The sequence below is a fragment of the Sapajus apella genome, unplaced genomic scaffold (assembly GCF_009761245.1).
Source record: "Sapajus apella isolate SASKATOON/1434 unplaced genomic scaffold, GSC_monkey_1.0 scaffold66, whole genome shotgun sequence".
Classification (NCBI taxonomy): Eukaryota; Metazoa; Chordata; class Mammalia; order Primates; family Cebidae; genus Sapajus; species Sapajus apella.
The window spans coordinates 3,381,522-3,395,137 of NW_022437006.1; the positions used below are offsets into that span (position 1 = coordinate 3,381,522).

The window sequence follows — 13,616 nt, forward strand, 5'->3', positions numbered from 1 at the left end:
AAGAAACAAAACAAACAAACAGAAAACAAAATGCCCCCTGGCATTAAATTCCTAAAACTTCTATAAACACATGTCTATCATTCATGCAATATCAGCTGTTAATTTCTGTCACCTTTGCCATCAGTAAAGAGAAATTTCACCAAAGATGGCTAGAATTACAATCACCTTTATTGTTTACTTTATAAGAAACCTGGAGGTGGTTAGTCCTAGAGGTGCTTCTGTGGCTTGAGCAAACATTGGCTCTTTCCATCTTTCTATTCTACTGGCTTTATCCTTGTGGACTCTTACCTTGTGATGGCAAAACGGCTACTGAAAGTACAAAAAATGTCCTTAAATCACAGGATCCCAGAGTGAAAGGACAAGGTAAAGGTAAAAAGGTTCTTGCACAGCTTATGCCTTTTTCAGGGGAGGAAAATCTTTCTCAAAAGTAATTAGATTACTGGCCAAAAGTAATCCCTGCTGTCCCCTCAAACTGTCATTGGCAAAGAGGCATGGCCACATTGTCACATGAACAACGGGACGTTCTCTTCACCAGGATAAAAAGATGATGCTATTGGATGGGTCACAGTGTATGTCACATTTTTCTCTTGTCAAAGAAAAGTTTGAGAAGTGGAGTTTTACCCTAAAGCCCTCTACTAAATATATAACCATTGGTGATTGATCTCTAGACAATCCTACATCTAATAAACTCCATGACTTGCTTCAATTGTGAATGTTTATGTTCATCAAATCCATGTGTAAGACAAGATGGTACAGAATTCATCACTTGACAGATGTCTAGAAAGAAAAACAAGAATCCAATAAATAATCTGAGTGTCAAATCGTTAAGAAACTAATAATGTGACTTTCAAAAATAAATTGTTTTACACATAAGCTCTAAAGTGAACACCTATATTGGTGAAGCTTTCCCTTTGAAAAGAACACTCTTGTCTCAAAAAAAAAAAAAAAAACCCTTTTTAAAACACAGAATGAATAAAGAACTAATATTTTGAGGACCTACTAAAGCTAATTACTGTGTTTGATTTTTACCATGTGGTACTCTTTTAATCTTCACTATAAACAATGAAATCTCTTTTTATAAAGGTGACTTAAACACAGCTAAACAAGGCTGAGCCTGTTAACTTACCAGGCAAGCAATCACATGCCTGTGAAGGAATCTGCTGAATAGTATGTTCATTCAAGGGGAAAACTCACAGTTTTGAGTTCTAAAAAAGTAGGCATTCATGATAACTATGATAATTAAGCATGACAGCCAGCACTCTATATAGGAGGGAATAGGTCCATATGTCTGTACATATGGTTGGTTATAACAAGACCCATTCCTGATGGATCAGAAAAGTATTCCGTCATGTCTAGTAAGGGTCTTTCCTCTTTCTCTCTAAAAGCCTCAGCTTGCCATCAGTTAGAACTAGTGGCAATGAAATAGCTATTAGCATTATATCTCCCAGACATGTACTGTTATAGTTGGAATTTTTTCAATTTACAGTTCAAACACAATAAAAGTTTATTTCTTACTCAAACATTTCAGGGCAGTTTCCCACGAGGCAACTGGGTGATGCCTCCTGTCATTCAGGGACTCAGGCTGATAGAGACCATACAATCTTCAATATGTAGTTTCTAAAATTTCCCAGGCCACTTGCCAGGAGAAAAAGCTGGGAGGATCTTTTATGAAAGATATTGGGGAACCAGGTCTGTGGGTGGCATGTATCACTTCCACCTACATTTAATTGGATAAACCTAGTCACATGGCCATACTTAACTCCAGGACCTGAACAGCTAAAAATGTCAACTTCCTCATGGTTTCTGTGATCAAATAATGTTAAACAGAAATGGTCAATCAGGTTTCCTGCCACAGAATGCTTGGCTTTTAACTTGCTAAGGAACCCTGTGATTTCTTCCATGGAATATACAAACTTGTAGCATTGCGGCATTACTCAAACTGATTTGGGCACAGTGCTCATTTTAGACTGCTACAATGGTCTAACTTGTGTTTCTCAACTTCAGTGTATATTAGAATTACTTGGTTTGTTAAAACACAGATTCCTGGGCCCCATCTCCAAAGTTTCTAATTCAGTAAGTCTGGCTAAGACCTAAAAATTTGCATTTTCAACAATTCCTCAGGTGACGCTAATACTACTGGTCCAGGGAACACACTTTGAGAATCACTGATCTGCAGGACCACTTAAGAGATAAGGAAAATCCAAAATGGTGGGATGAGTAGGTGTGCCTGCTGGCTGTTACTCCATCATTCTCTCTGTTGCTTTCCAAAGCCCAGCCCTCTCACTAGGGAGAAGCCAGGGTTTTAGTGCGTGTGCTAGAGAATTTCGTCTATTTAAAGGAGTTATTTGCTGCTAAGGAGACACTGTATATAGAAAGACCAAGAATGCAATCTAAGTCAAGCTATGTGGTAAGAATGACTGATAATCTTTAAAAAAAAAAAAAAAAAAAAAAAAGAGTAAATCCTCTAACACCATTTTTTCCTTAGCATTTTCTGGGTACATCTAGATTAATAAGAAAAGGTGCCTTCACTCTCAAAGATCACAGAAGCAAACAGATGTGTCTTGAAATAGGAAGGAAAGGCCTACATTACAGACTAGCCCCAAGGGTGTGGGATCAGATAAAGTTTATTCAAGCAGGTAAGGCTCACTGCAGAAGTTACTAGCAAATATTATTCTACTTGCTTCCTGCATTAAAAATTTCCCTCAAAATTTAATTGAAAGAGTTTTTAAAACTCTGATTTTACATGGCTTTTATTTTATTAATATTTTTCTTCTCAGATTTTTAAGCAACTTTAAAACATATAAACAGATTTTGGCTGGGCATGGTGGCTCACACCTGTAATCTCAACACTTTGAGAGGCAAAGGCAGGTGGTTCACAAGGTCAGGAGATGGAGAACATCTTTGCCAACATGGTGAAACCAATCTCTACTAAAAATACAAAAATTAGCTTGGTATGGTGGTGCACACCTCTAGTCTCAGCTACTTTGGAGGCTGAGGCAAGAGAATCGCTTGAACCCCAAAGGCGGAGGTTGCAGTGAGCCAAAACTGTGCCACTGCACTCCAGCCTGAAAGTGAAACTGTCTCAAAAAAATGAATAAAAATAAATAAGTAGATATTAAGACTTCTTTAATTTTTTCCCTCTGACTGTGGAAAGGGTTTCTGTGATTTTTCCGAGAGTTTCAAAGCCTGAACTTCTTGACTTCTTGTTAATTAAAAGAGGTCATTTACCAGTGGAACAGAGCAGAGGCCTCAGAAATAATGCCACACTTCTACAACCATATGATTTTAGACTAGCATGACAAAAAAACTATCAATGGGGAAAGGATTCCCCATTTAATAAACAGTGTTGGGAAAACTGACTAGCCATATGCAGAAAGCTGAAACTATCCCTTCCTTACACCTTATACAAAAATTAACTCCAGATGGAGTAAAGATTTAAACATAAGACCTAACACTATAAAAACCCTAGAAAAAAATCTAGGCAATACCATTCAGGACATAGGTGCTGGCAAGGACTTCATGACTAAAACACCAAAAGCAATGACAACAAAAGCCAAAATAGACAAATGGGATCTAATTAAACTTAAGAGCTTCTGCACAGCAAAATAAACTATCATTAGAGTGAGCTGGCAACCAAAACAAAGGGAAAAAATATCTGCAATCTATCCATCTGACAAAGGGCTAATAACCAGAATCTACAAAGAACTTAAACAAATATACAGGGAAAAAACAACTTCATCAAAAAGTGGGTGAAGCATATAAACAGACACTTCTCAAAAGAAAACATTTATGTAGCCAACAAACATATATTAAAAAAAAAAAAGCCCATCATCACTGGTCATTACAGAAATGCAAATCAAAACCACATTGACATACCATCTCATGCCACTTAGAATGGCGATCATTAAAAAATCAGGAGACCACAGATGCTAGAGAGGATGGGGAGAAATAAGAACACTTTTACACTGTTGGTGGGAGTGTAAATTAATTCAACCATTGTTGAAGACAGTGTGGTGATTCCTCAAGGATCTAGAAATAGAAATACCATTTGACCCAGCAATCCCATCACTGAGTGTATACCCAAGGGATTATAAATCATTCTATTATAAAGACACATGCACATGTATGTTTATTGCGGCACTGTTCACAACAGCAAAGACTTGGATCAACCCAAATGCCCATCAGTGATATACTGGGTAAAGAAAATGTGACACATATGCACCATGCAATACTATACAGCCATAAAAAGGGATGAATTCATGTCCTTTGCAGGGACATGGATGAAGCTGGAAACCATCATTGTCAGCAAACTGACACAAAAACAGAAAACCAAACACCACATATTCTCACTCATAAGTGGGTTTTGAACAATGAGAACACATGGACACAGGGAACATCACACACCAGGGCCTGCCAGGGATTGGAGGCTAGGGGAGAGATAGCAGGGTGTGTGGGGATTGGGGAGGGATAGCATTAGGAGAAATACCTAATGTAGATGACGGGGTGATAAATGCAACAAACTATCATGGCACATGTATTCCTATGTAACAAACCTGCACATTCCGCACATGTACCCCAGAATTTAAAGTATGTATAAAAAAGCCACAAAAAAAGAAATGTAAGTTGTCAGGCCTACTTCTAGACCTCTGAGGATGGGGCACAGCACATGGTTTTTAATGAGCCATCTAGGTGACACTGGTGCACCTTAAAGTTTGAGAAGCACTGATTTCAGAAACATCTTATGCATTTTGGAGAGAGGCAGTTTGGAGGAATCTAAGGAAAGAATCCTGATTGCCACTTGGAAAACCCAGAGCACTGGCACCAGCCAGCCGCTTTTTCTGCTGCTTCAGGCTCCCAACACTCTTACCCACAAATGTCAGACCCAGAATCGAGGCTTCCCTTACCAGTCCAGGAATTCCCAAGTCTAAAGCTGAGCTGGTTGGAGGTCACTGCATTGAGTAGTGGCCATTCCAAATTGGTACATCATATAGAAGCAAGCCAAACCCTAGAAAACAGAACAGCCCAAATCTGTAATCCAGCCACCAGCTGAGGTCTCTCCACATTTAAGGACCAGACACCACCAGCTAGAACTTCACTCCTTGACCTGTGGAAATCCAAGATCCTTAACCATGCTTTCTGGGCGTTCTTTAAGAGCTTATTTCAGCATCCCTTCCTGATTCAATTTCCTTTAGCTGAATGAAGTCAGCAGATGGACAACCTCACCCACCTCGCACAGAGTCCCCTTGCCCCAGAGCATCAACCTGGACATGGAACCCAGCACATCTGGGGTTACTGTTTTATGAAACACCTCCCACTGGAATTTTGAAGGGAGTGCACTTTCCTGAAGCTATTGGGGAACGGGGCTTCCATCAAAGAAATACATATAACTTCCAACTGAGTAGCAGCATCTTCATTCTTAAAAGTCCAGAATCCACCAGAATGCTATGACACCTTCACCTCCCTGTTGTGTGGAACCCCTGTTAACTTCAATAGGGAAGACATCAGGTTCAAGAAGTGAAGAAGAGACCCAGAGCAAGCACATAGACATTGGGCTTTATTCAGGACCTTACCTACAGAAAAGAGGGTCCGGTGGCCACGGGTTTGACCGCCTTACCTGCCGAAATAGTTCAGTGGCAGCATGCGAGACAAGATACTTACCTTATCTACAGTCCCATGGTGATGGGCTGGGCAGGAAAACCACAAACACCTGCAAATATCATGCAGTTTATATAGCATTTTAATTTAACACCCTCTGCCTAACGACCTCCACCTGACAACCATCATTTAGCCCGAAACTCAGGGCTTTAATTCCCTATACAGCCCGTGTTCCACGGGGTAGGCTGTAGGCTCAGATGTTCATCGTGGAAAAGGAATGAATCTCTGGGTTGGCCACTCCCAGATTCCCTAGCTCGGAACACACATTCAGGTGTGTCTGCCATGGAGGATCATTCTAAGGGTATGCTTAAATGATTGCTACGGGATGCATTTACCCTACATTCCCCTCTGACCTTCTCTCTGCTCCTCTCTTCTTTACCCCCACATCACCAAATTTCTATTTATTTATAATAGAGAAATTTATGTCTTGATTCTCGATAAACTATGCTCTCAATATCTTACCTTCTGTACCAAGCAATCTGTTCTTCCATCAAATACTTTCTTCCCTGAAAGGAATTCCCTTATCAACTATATAAATAGAGGAATACATCGGAGAGAGGCTCTACTCTTTCTTTGCCGAAGCACACAGCCCCTCCTTTCCAGGCACTCCTTTGCAGAGTCTTCATCATCCCTCCTCGTCCCACTTTCTTAATCTAACTCTGAGATGTTTTCTTTCATTTATAATAACTAGAGCTATTTTCTCTCCTTCCTTTGTCTGAGACCAAACCTCCTTCCCGGGACTTCTCTTTTATACAAGGCCAACCGTTAACCCCCATCACAGCCTGGAATTACACATCTCTTACCTTTGGATCATTTCCAAGGCAGCTGGAAGCTTGATAAGCGAAAGTCTGGAGGTGTTTTTAATGTAATGGCTGGGAATTCCAGAGGAAAGGAACTCTATCACAGAAACTCTCCTCTCATTTCCATTCCCAGTAGCAGTCTCCTAACTCAAGACTTACTCTTTTTTCTTCAACTATTAAGATAGTCATAAATGATTTCCCCAATTCAATCCCACCACACCCCATCACCACCAGCTCCTCCTTTTCCCTGCTCATATGTCAGCCCCATCCTCACAAACTTTGAATGCTGTTAGTTGCTTATAAAACAGCACCAACCTTCCCAGCTCAGGTCTTGTACTAAAGTAAGAAAGGAGTAGTAGGCTGGGTGTGGTTGTTCACACCTCTAATCATAGCACTTTAGGAGGCTGAGGTGGGCAGATCACCTGAGGTCAGGGGTTCGAGACCAGCCTGGCCAACGTGGTGATTCCCTGTCTCTATTAAAAACACGAAAATTAGCCGAGCATGGTGGCAGGCACTACTCGGGAGGCTGAGGTGGGAGAACTGCTTGAACCCAGGAGCTGGAGGTTGCAGTGAGCAGAGACTGTGCCACTTCACTCCAGCCTGGGCAACAGAATGAAACTGTCTTAAAAAAAGAAAAAAGAAATGAGTAGTGGAAGGAGAGGGAAAAAATAGAAGGCCATGCAGAGGCAGAGGCAAGCACTGATGTCTCAGTAGAGAGGGAGGAAGAGGCAGAGTTAGTGTTCCCATAAGGACACGAGGTGCCAGCCACAAAAGTAACCCATTAGGACAAAGGTCAGAAATATTAAAAGTCATCTTGTCACTAAGAGTTGGCTCAGGAATTAAACCTCTGGACCCCCGTATTATGGAAAAAGCTGGAATAAGAAAACAAGCAGAGAAAGTTGTCAGACATGAAATATGTAGAAAACTAAGCCAGGTTGAAGGCCCGTTTGCAAAGGCAATTAAATGTGTGTTTCCAGTGAAATTATTTCATTTTCTCTTGCTATACTCCCCTGTGAAAAAAGGCTGGATGAATGACAAGCTTTGTGATTTTATTTCCAGAATAAACTCCACACTGTTCACTTCTTTGCCTGAAAAAAAAAAAAAAGTCATTTAGCCACTCACCACTAATCACACACATAAATTATGATTCAGAGACAAAGTGATTGTCATATTCCATTAATAATTGAGCTAAACATCAATATTGTGTTTTTGCCTCAAAAATGATGAGAAAATATTTACTAGGGGGAAAATAGTCACCATTTTGACCCTTAAGTAAGGATGGAGCTACTAAAAAATTAATCAGAAAGGTTTTACACTCTCAACTGCTAGGCTAGGTTCTGAAACCCACAGATATGTCAAAAACAATTGCTAAACTATGTAATTTTACACTCACCTGTTGTAAAAGTGGAAGATGTATCGGAAAGTATTTTTAATCTCCTTAATTTCTATTCAAACATCACCAACTTTGAACAATGCTCCTTTATGCTCTGGGAGGATGCTGCAAATTACTCTGTAAACATTTTCTGTGCTGCTGTTCTAGTATAGAGGATGGGGAATAGAGAAGATAATATTTGGCCATGAGCTTTAAATTGCTAAAGCTGGATTGCTGGAAAGTGGTGGAATCACCGTATTATACTGCCTGTCTTTGTTTGTGCTGTTTAACAGTATACCACAGACTGGTAATTTATAAATAACAGAAATTTATTTTTCACATTTCTGGAGGCTGAAAGTCCAAGATCAAAGCACCAACATTTGGTGTGTGGTGAGGGCTGCTCTCTGCTTCCAAGATGGTGGCTTATTGCTGCATTCTTCAGAGAGGAGAAATGCTGAGTTTTCATATGGCAGAAGAGCAAGAGGAATGAATTCCTTATGAGAAGCCATTTTATAAGGGCACCAGTTCTATTCCCAAGGGAAAAGCCGTCATAGCCTAATCACCTTTTAAAAGCCCCACCTCTTAATACTGTCATATTGGCAGCACCTGAATTTTGGAGGGACCCATTCAAACCATAACACTTGTTTTATATATATTTAAATTGTTTAATAAAATATTTTACTTAAAAATTAGTGTTCAGGCTGGGTGTGGTGGCTCACACCTGTAATCCCAGCACTTTGGGAGGCCAAGGCAAACAGATCATGTGAGGTCAGGAGTTTGAGACCAGCCTGGCAAACATGGCAAAACGCTGCCTCTGCTAAAAAAACAAAAATTAGCCAGGTGTGGTGGCACGTGCCTATAATCACAGCTAATGGGTAGGCTGAGGTAGGAGAATCGCTTGAACCCAGGAGGTGGAGGTTGAAGTGAGCTGAGATCACGCCACTGCACTCCAGCCTGGGAGACCAGTGAGACTTCACCTAAAAAAAAAAAAAATAATTGCCGGGCGCGGTGGCTCAAGCCTGTAATCCCAGCACTTTGGGAGGCCGAGGCGGGTGGATCACGAGGTCAAGAGATCGAGGCCATCCTGGTCAACATGGTGAAACCCCGTCTCTACTAAAAATACAAAAAAGTAGCTGGGCATGGTGGTGCGTGCCTGTAATCCCAGCTACTCAGGAGGCTGAGGCAGGAGAATTGCCTGAACCCAGGAGACGGAGGTTGCGGTGAGCCGAGATCGCCCATTGCACTCCAGCCTGGGTAACAAGAGCGAAACTCCGTCTCAAAAAAAAAAAAAAAAATAATAATTAGTGTTCAGTGGTCTTACCTGCCTAATCAGTTCTACTGCTAATTTCTTGAAAGATAAGACAATGTTTTAGAAGTTATATTTTTTAACAAATTGGTAAATGCTCCCAAATATTTTCCCCTAAAATTTGCAGTTTAACTACAAAATGATGAAACAGTTTATTGCTTTCAGTTTTGAGCCTCTATTTCTTTACTGATGGGTCTTTACTAATAAGTCATTCACACTTCATGAAGAAAAATCCATTTCTAAATATTAGCAAAAAATTTTGATTTAAATGACCTGAATTTATATTTTATTTCATAAAATAAATGAAAAATGTATCAATCTTTAATAAGCCAGCTCAAATATTCTGTGCTTATATAAAAAATAAAACAACTGTGAGTGATTAATAAATATTTGCTGAATGAATAATGAATGATTTAAAACTATGCTTTGAGAGAAAAAAAGAGAAATTTCTATCAGTGCTTGATATATTTGCTTGAGCCATACGAAGTCTGAAAGGATGTAATTTAAATGAAGAAAAAAACACCTAACTCTTCTTATTCACTTTTTTTCCTACTGGTAAATGTTTAACCAGCTCTAAAAAAAAAAAAAGCATGCACAAGTATAATTACATAGTTTATTTCAAATTCTGATTTAAAAATGTAGCACACAATTTGCAAATAATAAGTTGTACAATTTTTAACAAATTTATATAACCATTTGATTTTCAAATAACGTTTTTATTTTTTGCCAAAATCTTGATTCCTTAGCTAGTCTATATTTGTAATTCAAACATGATTAGAAAAAAAAATCACACTACAAATAAGTAGTTGATTACTACTTATTCCAGCAAAGAAGTCACTCAAATTACCAGTGAATGAGTACATTTCTGACAAACATATTGATGGACGGATATTTTTATTTTTGTTAAAGAGAAGACAGTGAAATAGCAAAAACAGATGCTGGAACTTCACTCATTTCATTAATGCCATCATCCTCTTTGCTCAATTGAATTATAGTTTTCAATAACTGAAAGAATATTTTTCCAATTTTCATGCTGTTCACACAATAATGGATACAGACACAACATACTTTTAAGTGTAATCCTTATTAGTGACACTTTTTTCAGCACATTCTGAAGTCTAGGCAATCAACACAACAATAAACCAAACCCTGATCTGTAGTTTTGCCAATTTCCATGATGTAAATATTTCTACCAAGGCTGATTTTAAGCTACCAACACAGCATCCCTGAAAATGAAGTTGGGAAGAGATGCACAGTAGCACGCCATCACATAGTGTTTTCATCATACAGATGCAACAAATGTAACTAATTTCAAAAGTGTAGGTAATAAAAGATGTAACAAAATAAGGAGGAATGGATATATTTGAGTATATACTTCCTTTGTTTTATTATAATTTATATAATTGTTAAAACATACACTTTTTAATAATGGCTGTGTTTCATAGCTGGCTCACAAAATTCCTAAAAATCAAACAGCCACCTTTTGTGAGCCAGTACAGGATAGCTCAAGCATACCACTTCTACTCTGTCATGTGAGCTGTTATATGAAATTATCTTGTGTGTGTGTGTGTGTGTGTGTAATAAAACTATATTCTTGCTATACCACTCTCCTTTCCTCTGAAAATATGCAAAATTTTTATTACATGTAGTATTTCCTCAAACTTAAATGAGCTCTATCACCCTTTTGAAATTTTTGTTAAACTGCAAGCCTTCCCAGTTTGAATGCTGCCACCTCCCTGGAGGCTTTCTGATTTTCTCTTCACAATTACTACTTTATTCATTACTCTGAGGTACCAAAGCACTTTGCACATCCTCTACCTAAAATGTTCTTAATTCTACAGGTTTTATCACCTTTTGACCTTATGTGTCACAGCAGGCACTCAACACATGTTATGGACTCTAATATTTTTCTACATACTTGAAAACATAAGATATAACAAATATTAATTAATAAGGTAGCTTCCACAAGGACAAAGCTCTATGCCATATAAGAAAAACCCAATTGTTCCCTCTAACATTTTGGTGAGTGGGTACTAATAAACATATGGAAGAATGCTTCCAAAGCTTTACAATTTGGAAGAGGAGCGCATTAATGAAAATGTCACTTTTATATAACATGACAGCACTTGAACCCTGGACCCCAATACAAACATGACTCAAGCTCCAACTAATCAAAGGAAATTGGGCAGTAGCTGGTGGCTAAAATAACACACCTGCTCAGCTAGGACATTCTCCAAAGAGTTATACGGCAGCTTAGGCCATAGTGGAAGAAGTTCTTTCAATATTGGAAGTTGGGAGGCTTAAATCTCAGTCTTGTTCTAATGATGCATTGATTAAGCAAGGTGTCTTAGTATTTCTGAGGCTTGGTGTTTATATCTATAAACTAATATGGCTGAATGAGATGGCCTCAAAAAGAGAACCAGTTAACCCCAATTCTCTATGAGTTGAAGACACAATCATGTGCAGCTGGGCAATGCAGAGACTGTTGTCATCCGTGTCCCATAAACCCAATTTTTACATCAAGTTATCAAATGATAGGCAAGAGTAATTATTTTCTCACTCTATAATTCTAGATTGTTCTATAAAGGGAATCATCTTGAACTTTAGAACTATGTAGAGAAATAATCCATCTTACTTATAATATATAGCTGCATTGTGGTGGAATAATTTTACAGCTCTATTTTAAACACATTATTTGACTGAAATATTGAACTATTCTGGAAAAAAAATCTATTTTTTCAATTAGAAAAACTTTCTGCTGGTCGGCAAAGCCTGAGTCCTGCCCTCTCGCTCTCCTCCCGGGGCAGCATGAGCTTCACCACTCGCTCCACCTTCTCCACCAGCTACCGGTCCTTGGGCTCCGTCCGCGTGCCCAGCTACGGCGCCCAGCAGGTCAGCAGCGTGGCCAGCGTCTATGCAGGCGCCTGGGGCTCTGGTTCCCGCATCTCCGTGACACGCTCCTCCAGCTTCCGGAGCAGCATGGGGGTCGGGGGCCTGGCCCCGGGAATGGCCGGGGGTCTGGCAGGAATCGAAGGCATCCAGAACGAGAAGGAGACCATGCAAATCCTGAACGACCGCCTCGCCTGCTACCTGGACAGAGTCAGGAGCCTGGAGACCGAGAGCCGGAAGCTGGAGAGCAAAATCCGGGAGCACCTGGAGAAGAAGGGACCCCAGGTCAGAGACTGGGGCCATTACTTCAAGACCATGGAGGACCTGAGGGCTCAGATCTTCGCAAATACTGTGGACAATGCCCGCATTGTTCTGCAGATTGACAATGTCCGTCTTGCTGCTGATGACTTTAGAGTCAAGTATGAGACAGAGCTGGCCATGCGCCAGTCTGTGGAGAGCGACATCCATGGGCTCCGCAAGGTCATCAATGACACCAATGTCACTCGGCTGCAGCTGGAAACAGAGATCTAGGCTCTCAAGGAGGAGCTGCTCTTCATGAAGAAGAACCATGAAGAGGAAGTAAATGGCCTACAAGCCCAGATTGCCAGCTCTGGGTTGACCGTGGAGGTAGATGCCCCCAAATCTCAGGACCTCGCCAAAATCATGGCAGAAATCCGGGCTCAATATGACGAGCTGGCTCGGAAGAACCGAGAGGAGCTGGACAAGTACTGGACTCAGCTGATTGAGGAGAGCACCTCAGTGGTCACCACACGGTCCACTGAGGTTGAAACTGCTGAGATGACGCTCACGGAGCTGAGACTTACAGTCCAGTCCTTGGAGATCGACCTGGACTCCATGAGAAATACGAAGATCAGCTTAGAGAACAGCCTGAGGGAGGTGGAGGCCCGCTACACCCTGCAGATGGAGCAGCTCAATGGGATCCTGCTGCACCTGGAGTCAGAGCTGGCACAGACCCTGGCAAAGGGACAGCGCCAGGCCCAGGAGTATGAGGCTCTACTGAACATCAAGGTCAAGCTGGAGGCTGAGATCACCACCTACCCCAGCCTGCTGGAAGATGGCGAGGACTTCAGTCTTTAGTGATGCCCTTGACAGCAGCAACTCCATGCAAACCATCCAAAAGACCACCACCCGCCGGATAGTGGATGGCAAAGTGGTGTCTGAGACTAATGACACCAAAGTTCTGAGACATTAGGCCAGCAGAAGCAGGGGACCCTTTGGGGAGCAGGAGGCCAATAAAAAGTTCAGAGGTAAAAAAAAAAAAAAAAGAAAAGAAAGAAAGAAAAACTTTCTGCTATAAACAAAGATTTTCTGTAACTATGAGCTCTGTATCAGAGTGTTGGCTGCTATGGAGACCAAAGGACATAAATATCAAGTACATTATAATTCATCTGGTAATCTCTGTAGGAAAGAAAATTTCTCTTTTCTTCAGAGAAAAATAATTTTATAAGTTCAACAGTAGAGGAAGGAAGACAAAATTTATAAAACTGACACAAGTATGTCCCTATGCAAGTCACAGAGTCTGAAAAACAGCACCTAAGTCTGTTGTTCCAGTTGTTTGTAATAACCAGGAAAG

General features: G+C 40.4%; 1 pseudogene across 1 annotated transcript; it reads left to right on the forward strand.

The window, feature by feature from the left end:
* Nucleotides 1–11,910: 11,910 nt before the first annotated feature.
* On the forward strand, nucleotides 11,911–13,292 carry LOC116530290 (annotated as a pseudogene). Its single transcript, XR_004259927.1, has one exon. The product of XR_004259927.1 is annotated as a keratin, type I cytoskeletal 18 pseudogene (transcript).
* Nucleotides 13,293–13,616: the final 324 nt, after the last annotated feature.